At 34.1% G+C, this 15,000-nt stretch overlaps 1 protein-coding gene across 3 annotated transcripts in view; it reads left to right on the plus strand.

The window, feature by feature from the left end:
* LOC144962964 (ras-related protein Rab-3-like) overlaps positions 1–15,000 on the plus strand; it is an 83,617-nt gene that overhangs the window by 14,948 nt on the left and 53,669 nt on the right. The window contains exon 2 of one of the 3 annotated variants that reach the window (XM_078896447.1): positions 3,045–3,085. The exons of 1 other annotated variant lie outside the window; for it this stretch is intronic. The gene's annotated coding sequence lies outside the window, so the exon portion shown is untranslated. Of the gene's footprint in view, positions 1–2,732; positions 3,086–15,000 lie in introns of those variants that run through there. One more of the 3 variants, XM_078896446.1, reaches the window with a different exon arrangement.

Consider the following 15,000-nt stretch of genomic DNA (forward strand, 5'->3'; position numbering starts at 1 on the left):
CATGGCTGATCAATCAATCGTCTAGGCCGTGGTCCTTAGTTTCACAGCTCAGTTAGTTAGTTGATTTATTCTAACGGACATTCGTGGAAATTGTTTGGGGACGGGGAAAAAAAAAGGGGGGGGGGGGGGGGGGAAATGAACATTTTTTAAAATGGAGATTTGAAAATCTAATTGTGACCAATTGTTTCAAAACGGTATCATGCCATGGCGTACCCGATGCTTATAATTCAATTTGTAATTTATGAAATTGAGTAATTATGAACGGGGAGAGTGCGTGTGTGTATGTGTATGTTTGTGTGTGTGTGTTTGTGTGTATTTGTTTGTTTTGTATTATTTTTTTTTAGTTCTTTAAACATTAGAAAAGTTAATTTTTTAAAATTATGATCATTTTGACCTAAGGCCCAATTTTCTACTTGAAAGTCATCCCGACATATTGGCAAATTGACACACCGGGTTACAGTAGTTACAGTTTATAATGATCGTGGCTAATTTTAGTAAGGATGAAGGATACCAATTAATCGCTTCAACAATGTTTGTTTGTTTTGTAGTTTTTTTGGGGTTTTTTTTTTTGGGGGGGGGGGGGGGGGTGAGGGGGGGGGATTTTTTTTTTCTTTTGTACTTGGACATTTATTTTTAAAACTTCAAATTTCCTCCATTGTCAAGCTATCCAGTGTCACGGTTGTTGCGATATTATGATAACGTTGTTATTATGCTCTCAGTCCTCATTGAAACTCGACTAATTTGAATAACAATTCTAAAAGAGACCCCGACGGTGAAATCACAGGACATCATTGTGATGTATAATGACAATTTGGCTTTGTTAAGATGCAGCTATAAATGAATGAATATGAGCATAAATTAATATATCTAGTGCAATTCATCATTTTGGTTTGATTTTGCAATGCGTAAAAAAAAAAACCCCACTCGGCTGTGAAGTGAGTGTGTCGTTGATTTATGGTCGACGGAATGTGCAAGCGTAATATTACTAATATTTAACAGTAGTAAGTAATTGGCTGAACAGAAACCGTCTCTATTTCACGCCACAGAAACCGGGGTTAAATATGGTATGTTTTCATACATGGCTCCGAAGCTCTAAAGGATCTTTTTTAATTCAACCTGTATGTGCTTGAGCATTATTATGTCTTATCTAATAATATGCTTTTGGCATGTCTAGACTCATTTTGCGAAATTCGTTTTATTGTTATAAAACTGTTATATACTCTTGTATACTGTCTTGAAATAAGAATTGGATTCAATATAGTCTGATGTCACGTCGCCCAGCAACGGCGGCCATCGTGGTTCTAAACAAAGAAAATCTGTACTTTTATTCTTCATGCTGGCTAGAACTTTTCATATGTCTTGTGATCAGAATGTGTAAAAGTCGAAACATGATCAGATTTATAATGGGGTTTTTTCCCTCCGCATACGCTTTTATGCTCGTCGGAGAAATATTTCATAAGGGTGTCCGCCATTGCTCCGATAGTTTAGAGTCAGTTACTGTTACCATGCGTCATTACCTGGGAAGTGACGTTACAACTGTTGAAGCGTAATATTGAGTGGTCATCTTGCCGATGCTTTGATTATTTTCTCATCAATAACGACATCTCATTCAATAATCTGTCTCATAATCCCGGCGTACATAACTTTAATTGTGTTACTAAAACCGTCTGATTAAACGTAATAATATCATGATTCTTAAGATTTCATGGGACCGACGACGATGTCGTATTCCTCTGGAGGAAAAACAAAAGCATCATCACGGGTCTAAGATTATTCATGTATTTTAGACGGGCATGTTTATTATGAACGATAATATTTGATGTCGCTGGCCTAATATCATTCATTGAGGTGGAGTCTTTGATCTCCCATGCTGGGCGGAGAGGTCACTCTTGCTGTGTCATCTATCCCTTTCCAATTTGCTCTCGCCTTCGTTCTGGATTTACATTTCTCATATTTTCCTGGTTCAGGCGGGGGTTCTTAGATGAGAGGGAGGTAGTTAAATTATAGAGTTTTTAAAAAAAATATTTTTTGTTTAGATTTATTATTGTTTAAATCAATTAATTTCTTTTTAATTGTTGAAAATGATAATTCCCCCCCCCCGCCCCCTTCTGAACATAACATCTCTGTTATGTACTTTTAGTCTTGTTTTGAATATATTTATTGGTATTTGTAAACATTTGAATGCATCCTTTATAGCGGGATCCTTTGCATGTGCCTAGATGGGACCTTTATTTAGTTAATGGCTAGATAGACACATTGATGTGAATCTTCTATTCCCTATTTGAACCAGTCCCCCTTGTCTTACCTTTTCTTTAATGCTTTTAACGTTTACAACTACTCCCCTAGCATTTTCCCTTTTTACTGCGCTGAAATTATCTTAAGGCGTTGCAAGCACCTTAAAACCCACGAAAACATTAACTATAAAACATAAGATCATTCATTTTAAGCCAGCAAGTTTACTATAAACGATAATGTCTTATCACTCTTTTTTCAAAATTTAATTTTCTTTTTTAAAATCTAAGTTTACAGTAGTTAGTGAAGTGATAGCGTATAATGGACTTCTGCGATATTGAATAAGTCTTATGTAGCTTACAATATTATAGTTCCTTCATAATTTAGTGATCGAAATTTCAGCCGAGAGCTATTCTCGCGTCCGTGAGTGTCGATCCACATCAATAGCGAGGTATGATGACAACTAGTCCAAAATCACGAGTCCGTCCGTCGCTGGCTGTGACTGTGGGCTTGTGTGTGCGAGACACTGTCACTGTCACTGTGGAACCAGGAAAAAGAGAGTTCGCCATTCATCCACAATAGAGTATACGTACGTACGGCGAGCGGGCGCGTTCCACAAGTTTTTTTTTTACGAACGGATCGTCGGTTCGGCATACTGACTGGTACTAGTGTGATATTCGTTAATGCTGACGACGCTATAAACTAAGTCTTTAAAAAAAAAAAAAACACACACACACTTTGTTGCTTCTTTTGGATTTTTAAAGTGGAAAAATCTTCTATCTCGAAAATCAAAACTATTTGTTTTGTTTCAGATTTGCATTTTGTGTATTTCAGGACCCAGTAATTATAACAGGTTTGGACTATTTTTTATTTTTCTCACATCTTATTGCCGTTGAATACTTTTATATATTTTTATTAATTTTGTTTGTTTGTTTTGTTTTGTTTTGGGTATTTTTGTCTTTTTGTATATTACTGGTATGTGAATGTATTTAGGGAAGACGTCTATATCGGTATGTTACATGGAAAGGGAGTTCATAAAAATATGATGAATCTAATAATAATAATAATAATAATAATAATAATAATAATAATAATAATAATAATAATAATAATAATATAATAATAATATGATGATGATGATGATGATGATGATTGATGATGATGATGATGATGATGATGATGATTTTTATATTAATTTTATACTCAAAGCATAACTGCCATTTGAAGAATGCTTGTTACCGGTAATGAAATTGTTGACGCTTTTTATGCCTTGCTGTTAAGTATCTGAGTTTTTTTTTTTCATTCTTTAAATGGGCATAATATGTCAGCATTATATGCTTGTTTTATTTTTCTATTTTATTATTATTATTATTATTATTATTATTATTATTATTATTATTATTATTATTATTATTATTATTTACATTAAAAAAATTGTTTTGCTTTTTCTCGGTGTGATTTTGTATACTCCTTCTAATTTTGTATACGACGAGTATCAAATTGAGAAATTGGGGAGTGGGCACTGGTGTAAGATAGAGATCTTTTCAGATTTTAAAATGATGAGTATGAAGTCGTGCAAACATTTTGTTATGATGTATCATATCCTTTGTGGGATGTAGTGGATGAATGGGCATTATACAATCAACCAGCTGGTTACGGTTTATTGGGCCCCACATTTCTGCTCGCTATTTTTGCTTAAAGATGAAGTCTTCTGTATTAGAAATGGTTCGCTAGACGTGAAATCGAAGCTTGGGCCATCGATGATGTTTCACCATTTCACTCGTCCCCGGGCTGCCTTCTCAGATTGTTACCAAGAGTATCACTAATCTCACTTATTGCTTTTGCCCATTTGCTCACGTTTCCATCTTTTTCTGTGGCTTCTTGATCTTCGACCACCTCAAGAATTCCACGAATTTTATTTATTATTTGGGAGGGGCCGGGGGGGGGGGGGGCTTCAATAATTGTCGAATTGGTTTCCTTATTGTGCGTTGACTGGGTATTTTTTAAATTATCATTATTGGCATTACACCATCACATAAGCCATAAATCTTGTTAATGCTTATGGACGTAAACAAATGTATTGATGGTGCGCTTGTTTACCTTTCATTGAAGCATGGAGCATTACGAACTTAAAATTGTATACGAAAACTGCAGAGAGTCTGTCTATCTGTCGACATCCAGGATGTTATAGGAGATGAAATTAGCACGGAGTGTTGTCACTTGTTGATGTTACATCCTTGCCTGTCCGTTTACTTGTATAGACCACACGGTCAAACGTCCCCACTTCTTCTAGGGGTTCATATTATTGTATGATTTGGAGAGGATTATTGCTAATATTATAAAATATATTCTCGAAATCTTGGTTGTTGTTCTCTCATGTTGAGACCAAATATTGGTGATGTTGAAGCCAGAGTATACGCTTCTTATTTTTGCATTTGTTTGTCATTGGATACCGGCTGTTGTCTCTGGCCTGTTGGCAGTTTTGTGTAAAACAATACATCTGCGTTTTCCTCGTATATCGTCTAAGAGATCTCAAAGCTGTCCAGGGTTTGATCAATAAAATACCACAATGAAAAGAAAATAGAAGATATAAATTATTGATTTCTTTTACATTTTCACGAATGGTCGTAGATCAATCTGTCATGAGAAAAACACGAGCAAAATTGAAAACAATTGAGATTAAAATCGTTCTTGACCCGAAAGGAAACCACAGCTTAAAGAATCGTTTGCTTCATTTGCAGACCGCTCAAATACCCATTGAATTTTAAGACTGGCCATGGAAACGCCTAAATTGAATTAATGCCGCTTCATTATTTGCACACATTCAGTTGTTGTCTTTTTGAAAATCCGTCCACTTGTTAATGCCCGACAAAGTTCTGGTAAGGGAGAGTTTGACTATTTATTTATTATTATTATTATTTTTTTTTAATTTTTTTTTTTGGTTGTGATATTTACAATCTTTGCAACTTGCTTACTTGGTGTATTTTCCCCCGTTTTTTTGTTATTCTGGGGTGAATTCAAGCGTAAAGCCGTATGGCACCCACGTCCATTATTTTCTCCTTGCTGCATCAATGATTTATGATTCAAATGTTCAGGAAAGAGGTCGTTTGATCTTTTCATATTGTTTGTTGACAAAATATTTACACGATATTATAGAATAATTACTTCATCTTTGACTGTTTTGTGATCGGTCTATTTTAGTGATGGTGTTCATTGAAACCCGATTCTCTCTTATGATTAATCTCTTATCATAAACAATCAATTACTCATTATATAAGAGAGTTTCTTTTTTTTTATGGTTCCATTTAACTCTGCGTCGATTTATTAACCACTTAAAAATGTGAACTCACAAATTTAAAAAAAGAATTTCCTCCTATATTTTGACTCATACTTTGTAACATCCGTTTCCATGTTGTTTTGACTCGAAGGCCAGGCATAATTTTCATATTATTCATAGATGTGTAAAGTGTGTTGAGAGCGGTTCGATTTGCGTTGCTAATCAATGTGTACACTATGAGTTGCTGGGTGTGCTCACGCTTTACTAATGATGATTCATCATCCCATTAATTGGTATTTAAACGTCGGTACGTGTGGCTGCATTTCAAGCCTCCGTGATTACACCTTTACTTTAACCAACTGCAGTTGACTCCTCCAAAACAAACATCAATCTCTTTTCTATGTTTTCGATCTCAACGATCTCTTTCTCCAAGAACATACTGTCTTTAAAATAGCAGCGTCTCCTTTTAAAAATCCAGATGCGATATGCTAGTTTTGGAGATCTGACCATGGCCTGACAAACGTTCAAAAATGTCTTGCAATGAGCCAATCACTCAAATCATTAGCCAATTTCTCCACCCTCTGACGGACCTCTTAGATTTCGGAGTCTTTCCGTAGAAGACGAATAATAAAAAATGTTTAAGGCTCCGAGAATTGGACTTGAATAATGATAAACATTATTTCGGTTTCCACGACTTATTCATATGCACAACTCCACTTGAAAAGAGTCGAATGCTGTAATCGTTATGGTATTTACCACAGTCTTCTTCTTTCAGCTTTCCTCGCATTTTGCAGGGTTGCCATAATGAATGCTACATCTCCATGCATCTCGGTTCATAACATCATATTCCTCCAGGTCTATTTCCCACAGTATCAGAAGTTATTTAAAGCCCTGTCATGTTAATCTGTGGCCGCGATTACTATAAAAAATCGTCTTACCCCATCTAATATTGTGTGCTGCACGTCCAGTCGGAACATGTTGGGAGGTCTCGAGACGTTTCTTAGGTGTCAGTTGCCTGGAAGTTTAGGTCTACAAATTTGGGCAACCAATAACAAATGTGTTTTATCTGCTCTTTAACCAGCATTCCAGAGTTAAAATCCCATTATACGTATTCTATTTACCCGTAGTGCAACAACTTGTTGGGATAATTATACGATTGCTAATAACCCTAAACGAATTAAATTTTTTTCTAAACTCCCAATGTCAAAACGCATTGCATTTAATCATAGTCATATTTTCATCATAAAAACACTTCGTTCTAGTAACCAAAAGAAAGAAAAATAGATAAATAAATAAATTAGGAATCGTGATCTTGTTCCATATTTTTGTTGCATGATAAAACATATCTGAGCTTGCTGTCTGTGTGTAGTAATACTATAAAACAATTCTGGTATTTCATACGCGCAATATGTGTCATACATTATACACATAAAATATTAAAATAGACAAATGGGATCATGGTATTTATTTGACACGACTTGAACATCTGGTGTTATTATAATATCGTTAGCTTACCAATTACAATGTGAGTTAAAACTTCGGTTGACCCAATCGCATATTACACGGGTGTTTGTATGTATATGGTCTTCGTAAAATGGAGCTACTATTAAAGGATCTGTTTGTCGAACGGGAAGGGTATATTCTTATTCAACACACACATACACACGTATGTGTTTGTATATATATATATATATAATAATATATATATATATATATATATATATATATGTATATATATATATATATAATATACATACATACATACATACATACATACATACATACATACATACATACATACATACATACATACATACATACATACATACATACATACATACATACATACATGCATGCATGCATGCATACATACATAATGCATGCATACATACACAAACACACACACACACACACACACACAGAAACAAACATTATATCTTCATCTTCATCAACATCATCATCGTAAATCTCTGCCTTCATCACCATAAAAATATAAACGGAACCATGGGTCTGTTGTGTTTAATTATTTATTTAATTATTTGCTATTTTTAAATTGTGCCTCTTTTCCCTCAATGGCATATATAAAATTATTCACGAGCTCTGTACGTCTTAATGAATCAAATCTCGTTTCTGCCCTTAAGCTATATTGGAAGCCCCGAATCAGCCATGTCCACTGGCTAAGCAAGCTGTTTTTGTCTTTTGTTTTTTAAAACTGTACAATAGACTTCCGAATCCTTTCCATCTCTAAGCACCTACGGGATGAACAAGACGGTTGTTAGATTAATTAGGCTTGAATTCCACGCCCCTTCCTCCCACTCTCTCTCACTCTCTCTCTCTCTCTCTCTCTCTCTCTCTCTCTCTCTCTCTCTCTCTCTCTCTCTCTCTCTCTCTCTCCCTTAATTTTGCGGGTTAAAAAAAATATTCATTCCTTTTTTTATTTTAGATTCCATCTCCTTTTCTGTATTCTTTCAGTTCTTTTTTCCCCTTTTAAAAAAAAAGTCTCCCATTGGTATTTTGATTACTGATACCTAACGATTATACTTCGATAAAGATGCAATTTTTCGATCATGCGATACTGGATAGCTCAATTGAAAAGATTATAGGACCACCATCCACGCTAGCTCTTCCTCTCCCGCTCTACGGATGAGGAAAAGAAAACACACAACATTACATGCCTCTTCGTCTTCATAAGCACGTTTGCTTTCCCCCGCCCAATTATATTCGTCCAGCGTCGTCCCAAATAAACAGTATCGATCAACGAAGCACAGCGAGCCACGGCTTCTCTCTTTTTTTTAAAGCAATTTTTCCTGATTTACTCGATTATTTTTTATTTATTACTTTATTTCGGGGGTTATACTGGGGACGTAGAGACCCGAATACTTACGAGTAACTAGTCACTGCTTTCGTCTGTGCTGTTGTTGCTATTCCTGTTGTCCCCATGGGGGGTGGCCCGTTAACAATTCTCTGAGTGTGCACGATTCCTCCCCGGCATTCGATTTCGGTTATCGATTTATCCTCAACCCGGCCCTTCCCTGCTCTTGTGTTAAGTCCTCCAATGATGACTGGCCCCTCCAATAAACCATCCCATCTCATTTCCCTTCAACGCCCCCTCCCTCTCTCTCCATCTGATGTACTCTTACGATACATCCAGCATTCCTCCCAAACGTTATCTATCCATTCTCTCGCTACCCCCCCCCCCCCCCATCCCCTATCTAGACGATTATCTTGGTACTGAAAGAATTAACGTTATTTATATTTCATAACAACTGTTAAGGAATTTACTCAAGACAAATTATACGCATCATTCCTTCCAAGCTCCCTCTATTCATTCATCATTAATCCCTTCCCTCCCTCCCTCCCTCCCTCCCTCCCTATTTAGTTCTACCTGTACATAGAAAAAGAATTAATTTTACACTTATTTCAAACGACTCTTGATATCTGGTCTTAGACTTAGAGAAATGAAATGTTTGATGGATCCATTTAAAATGAAATTGAATCACGAGAAGACTGAACTCCTGTTGCGATTTAGAAATGATGAGGCAAATATTATCAATTCACAAAAACTCGAGGTCTAAAATATAAACGATTGCCCTATGCTATGCGTTAAGTCGTAATTGCCTATCCCTGTGAGAGTTCATAAAAAAAAAAAAAAAACTCCCTTAAGACGTACAAGAACAGCTTTTATCCTTTTACAATTAGATTAGTGAAAGTCTCTTTAATCAGACATCAATGAGGAATATCTCGGGCCTTCAGGTTATACATATATTTATATTCAATAGGATATATATTATGTAATCCATCATCAAAAGTTCGTCTGCATATAATAATAATAATAATACAAATGTAATAATAATAATGTACATTAAGTATATATATATATATATATATATATATATATATATATATATATATATATATATATATATATATATATAGTAAATAATTTTTTCGAATATTTTATATACATTTTTATACACATACATACATACATACATACATACATACATACATACATACATACATACATACATACATACATACATACATACATACATACATACATACATACATATTCTGTATGAATAGCCTCGGTAACGGTAAAACGGAGGACTCATTACAAAATTGATCTTTTTTATGTAGTCATGGCAAATTTAAAAGAATAACTATCAGAAAATGTTTTTATTGAGACATTCTCAAGCCAGTTTTTAAATAGTCATGATAAAAATTTCATTCAAAGTGCTTTTCATCCTTCCATACATTCATACAACCATTTATCCACCACCCACCCTTCTTTCTATCCATCCGTCCTGCCATATTATTTTATCAAGATCAAAACAGTTTATGTCGATCCGACCATTCCATCCAGCCAGCCATCCATCATTCCATCTGTTCTTCCATCCCTCCATCCGGATTTTATTAATACTTACAGATTATACCGATGCATCCAATTTTAAAATCATTCGTTCCACTCAATAATCAATCCCTCCGTCCGTCCATGCGTCTATTTATCTATCTATCCATCCAGCCACTCTATCACTTATTCGCCAGAGCATATTATATTATTATCATCGTCTCAAAGTTTATATGTCAATCTGTCCATTCTTAGATTCATTTATTGTGCCATTCCTCCCATCCATTCACTCATCATAATTTTTCTACCTCCATTGCTGTGAATGGATCGCCACTCATAACTTTTGTCCAAATTATGGAATTTAGAGGCCCTTACATTTTATGTGACAAAATGATAAGATTGTGAGGTTTTTGTCCTAATGGAGTAACACAGTTCTTTAGGATTTAGCAGAATGCCATTTTGTTTCTGAAATTGCCTGACTGAGTTTCACTCTAAAGTCTTCGAAACTTTTGTTTTCAATTCACACCCGTGATCACTGTACAGATGAGAAGATCATCAGCTGTATTATATAATCTATAATGACATAAACTGAAATAATGGCATATTTTGGAATAGTCAACCGGCATTGTAGTCGTCATCATGATCACCATCATCATCGCCATCTTCACCATGATCATAGAACAGTGGTACGTAAACTGTTGTTCGAGAGGGCAAAGGTCATATTTAGCGCGTGCTGAAAACAGTAGAATGCCAATGTGTAGTGATTATAAATAATGTATTACAGGTCGAGAACGTGTACTGTGCAGAATTCATATAATGTAAAATTATCAGCAATTATTCATGTGGTTTATAAATAGTGTTGGCAGCAGGGAATTCGCGCTGTAATTGCAGATAATTAAGATAGTCGTGATAAAGGTTGAAATTGACTTCAAAAAGAAATATGGGCATTGATGCCTTGATTCCAAAGGAGTCATCTTAAATAAGTGGCAAATAAATTCATGGAAATCAACGGGATTATCTCAATTTTGACAGCTCTCATCCGAAGTAAAGTGAGGTTGTTAATGTTAATGTTTTTTAAAGATTTTTTTTCTTTTTTACTTCGTCTGTCATTGTAAAATATCACTTTTTTATCAGATTGTTTTTCTTTGCATCACTGACAGATTTAATTTGCTTCTTACCTAAACCTATTTCATTATTTAAAAGCACTGCCGATTTTATTTCATATTCGATTGTCAGACAATTGTCAGAATGGGCTTGTATTCTATCCTCATATTGTCAAACATATTTGCTCCTTAAAAATACAACGCCGCGCACCCAAACAGCGAGATCAACATTTTAATATATTTCTTTACATATTAAACGGACCGAGGGTCTAGAGCTTAGCTGGTCGCTGGTTCGGATAAGTACAAAATTGATCAGATTTGATGACTTATAATGAAAATTAGTTATAATGCTAAAGACTGCTGGGAGAAATGTGAAATCTTCATCATTCCCCTACAACACCCCCGTATACATTTGTTTTCTTATGTTTTCTTAGGTAAGGGTATAGTGATTTCGCAATGTGTATTTTAAATGCCAACGTCGGCAATTTTGTGGAGGGAATGTGTTGCTTATCCATGCGATAATTCTCATTGTTTACAGTGTAAAAGGTGTCCCCTTTCTTATCCTTCGACCCCCCGTTTGTTGAAAGAGGTATACATACATATATAGCTGTTGTGCTGTCAAATGGAACGTCTAGAGCCTTTCAATACGGTGACCTGTGTCACAATTGGTCATGAGCTTTATCCAAAATATTTCACAGTTTGTTTCTTGAAAATTTCAGATTTCCTTCCATTTTTTTCTCTCTCGCCGCTTGCTTTTTAATTTTTTTTTCATTAAATCAACATGGCAGTATATTTTTTTTGATTTTCTTTTCATTTTGTCCCTAGTATGTATCGTGTTTTTCTGGCACAAAAAGGGGACATCAGAAACGTAATTATGCTCTTATGTATATTATTTCTAAATGTTTCTTATTATTGCTAAATGTGTGTACTTCGTCCATATAGATTGTATCTCAGTAATATTTGAGCCAGTCCGTTTCCATTCTCTATCGAAAAGTAATCATTGAATATTTGGAGTGACATGTTCCAGTCAATGAAGCGAATCATTTGCACTAGGAGATACCGTTCTTGCTGGTCACTTGGATTTCTCATAGGACAGCGAACCTCCCTTTCTTTCTTTCTTTTTTTTTTTTTTTAAAGAATTTTCCCCACGAATCCTCCATGGTCTATTTTCCAGAAAATTGAGAGTTAAGTCTCTAAGGACTTAGTCTTGCTGTCGGTCAATTGTCAATATATTCTTAGTATTCATAGCAGTTTGCCAATGTTCCGATTATAGAAGCGAACATAGATAAAGTATGGGCCTAAAATTTTAGTTCTTGAAAGTAAATGTGCTTGATTATTTAACATTTTTAAAAGATTTGGTAGACATAATATAAATCTCATGTGTGTTATACTTTCTTGTTGATAACTCACCGATATCTTTATCTCTCTGTACAAGAGAAATATTGGTTTCATTTTCCAGTCAGAGAGAGAGAGAGAGAGAGAGAGAGAGAGAGAGAGAGAGAGAGAGAGAGAGAGAGAGAGAGAGAGAGAGAGAGAGAAAGAGATATTTGGTTGGGGAGAATAGGGAGAGAGGGGGAGGGTAGGAAATGAATACATCATAATATAACTGTAATATAATCAGAATTCAAAAACCAAAAATTCAATTGACTCCTTTTACAGGGCCTTTTTCATGCTACCATGCAATATTCATTATAGTCCCACTTTTTGATTTGTTTAGGAGATTGCCTGGTCCCAACCGCCGTCGTGTTGACGTAGTGGGGTTTAATGACATGAGAATAGCCCTTTTACTAAAAGCCCTTGTTGTAATAATGTTCTCCTATCGATTGTGTGTCGAAACATTTACAAGGAGTAAACAATCATACCTACTTTATGCATGTCTGCCAATTATCTATCTATATATCTATCTATCTATCTATATATCTATCTATATATCTATCTATCTATCTATCTATCTATCTATCTATCTATCTATCTATCTATTTATATGTCTGTCTTCGTCTGTCTCTCTCTCTCTCTGTCTCTCTCTCTCTCTCTCTCTCTCTCTCTCTCTCTCTCTTCTCTTATTATATATATATATATATATAATATATATATATATATATATATATATATATATATATATATATATATTGAATCGTGTTGGATACAAATATGGTGCGAATAGTGCTCGACATGTGACGATGGAGCGACTTATTATTATTGTAATATTTACCACGATGTTGGAGTCAGGCCTGAAACAGCGATGTAGACTGACTCCAACATCGTGGTAAATATTACAATAATATATATATATATATATATATATATATATATATATATATATATATATATATATATATATATATATATATATATATATATCTTTCTATCTCTCTTTCTGTCTGTGTCGTGTCTGTCTATCTATCTATCTATCTATCTATCTATCTATCTATCTATCTATCTATCTATCTATCTATTTATTTATGTATCTATGTACACCCACCTATCACGCTATTTGTCTATCTCTTATAATATATCTCTTTCTGTCAACGTGATCTGTTTTGTTTATTTTGGTCTGTAATCCAATAGAAGCGCTCTTACGAGTATTTGTTGATGATTCATGCCTCATTCCAATATTACACAGGATAAACACTGATCCGTCAGTCCTCTGTACTAAATTGTGTGTTCACACGCTGCTCTATTTGCATTGATTTCGTGTGCTTTTGTTTTTCTACACATTTGTGGGTTTTGGTTATGTTATGAAACACGTTGACTGTCCTGAATTAGGATATTTTACCATAAAAAGTGGACTTCATTTTGAAAAAATAATTGGCTGTTTTATTAAGAGATTGTTGTTGATACCCAGACCAAAAAAAAAAATAATACATAAGTAAATAAATGAAATAACGATGATGAGGTAAAATAACAAAAGGAAATAAATAGATATTAAGATAGATAATAAATACATAAATTAAAAATGAAATTTCCAATATCTCTCTAGGTTCTGATTTTATTTTTCAGCGTAGTTTTAAAATATTGAAATTGATGAATCCAAAACCACGATAAAAATGTTTCCTTTGAAATAACTGGAATTTCAATCGAGCTGAAACGCGGAGGTCATTTAAAAATTGTTTTGTTTTGAATTGAAACCATTTCACTTCTCAACCCCAGTATAATTGGAGTTACGGGGTTTTGTCGCGGTATCTGCTGATAGAAATACCATCATACAGTGTTTTTTAATTTATTATTATTTTTAAGAATTGACTTTTAAGATTTTGTGAGTAGATGCAGATGAGACTTATAGGTGATCTCAAACTAAGTACATTGGTGGTATGCTCTTGGAATCTACATCTGATCCCTATTTGTTCCCAGTTCCCCTACGTCTTACTTTTTCTTTGGTGCTTTAATTGTAATTCTAGAACTTTTTACTATCCCATTTTCTTCCTTTTTACTGGCGCTGATATAACCTAAATGTGTTGCAAGCGCCGTAAAACCCTTAAAAACATAACAAAAAACAACAGGGTGCCTTTCTGATCACAATGATATAAAAATGTCTATTTGACCCAATTTCGAAGATACGGGCTTTACGGCAGAGTTACATCTGACAAATATTGTATTATTTGAATATAGATAAATTAAATAAACATGATTTGGTCTCTTTTTTGTTTTCTTTTAAAATGTTTTTGTTTGTTTGTTTGTTTATTTATTATATTCATATATATATATATATGTATATATATATATATATATATATATATATATATATATATATATATATATATATATATATATATATATATATATATATATATATATATATATATATATATATATATATATAAGGTTCCAGGTTTGAAGGTTTTTGTCAAGATGAGGGCCATTTAAAATGATGGATATTCGAAGAACGAGTTTTCTGGCCAACATATTTTTAATACGTGTCTTTCCCAGAGTACGACAGTTCACTTGTTAAAACAAACACGTTCTTCAATTTCCTTTTGTTATTTACAATAAAGGTTGGAAGGGAGAAGGTGTTAAAACCGTGTCTTGTTATTAGATTC

This window comes from Berghia stephanieae, chromosome 1 (genome assembly GCF_034508935.2).
Source record: "Berghia stephanieae isolate SIO BIC M18660-M18661 chromosome 1, UCSD_Bste_1.3, whole genome shotgun sequence".
Classification (NCBI taxonomy): domain Eukaryota; kingdom Metazoa; phylum Mollusca; class Gastropoda; order Nudibranchia; family Aeolidiidae; genus Berghia; species Berghia stephanieae.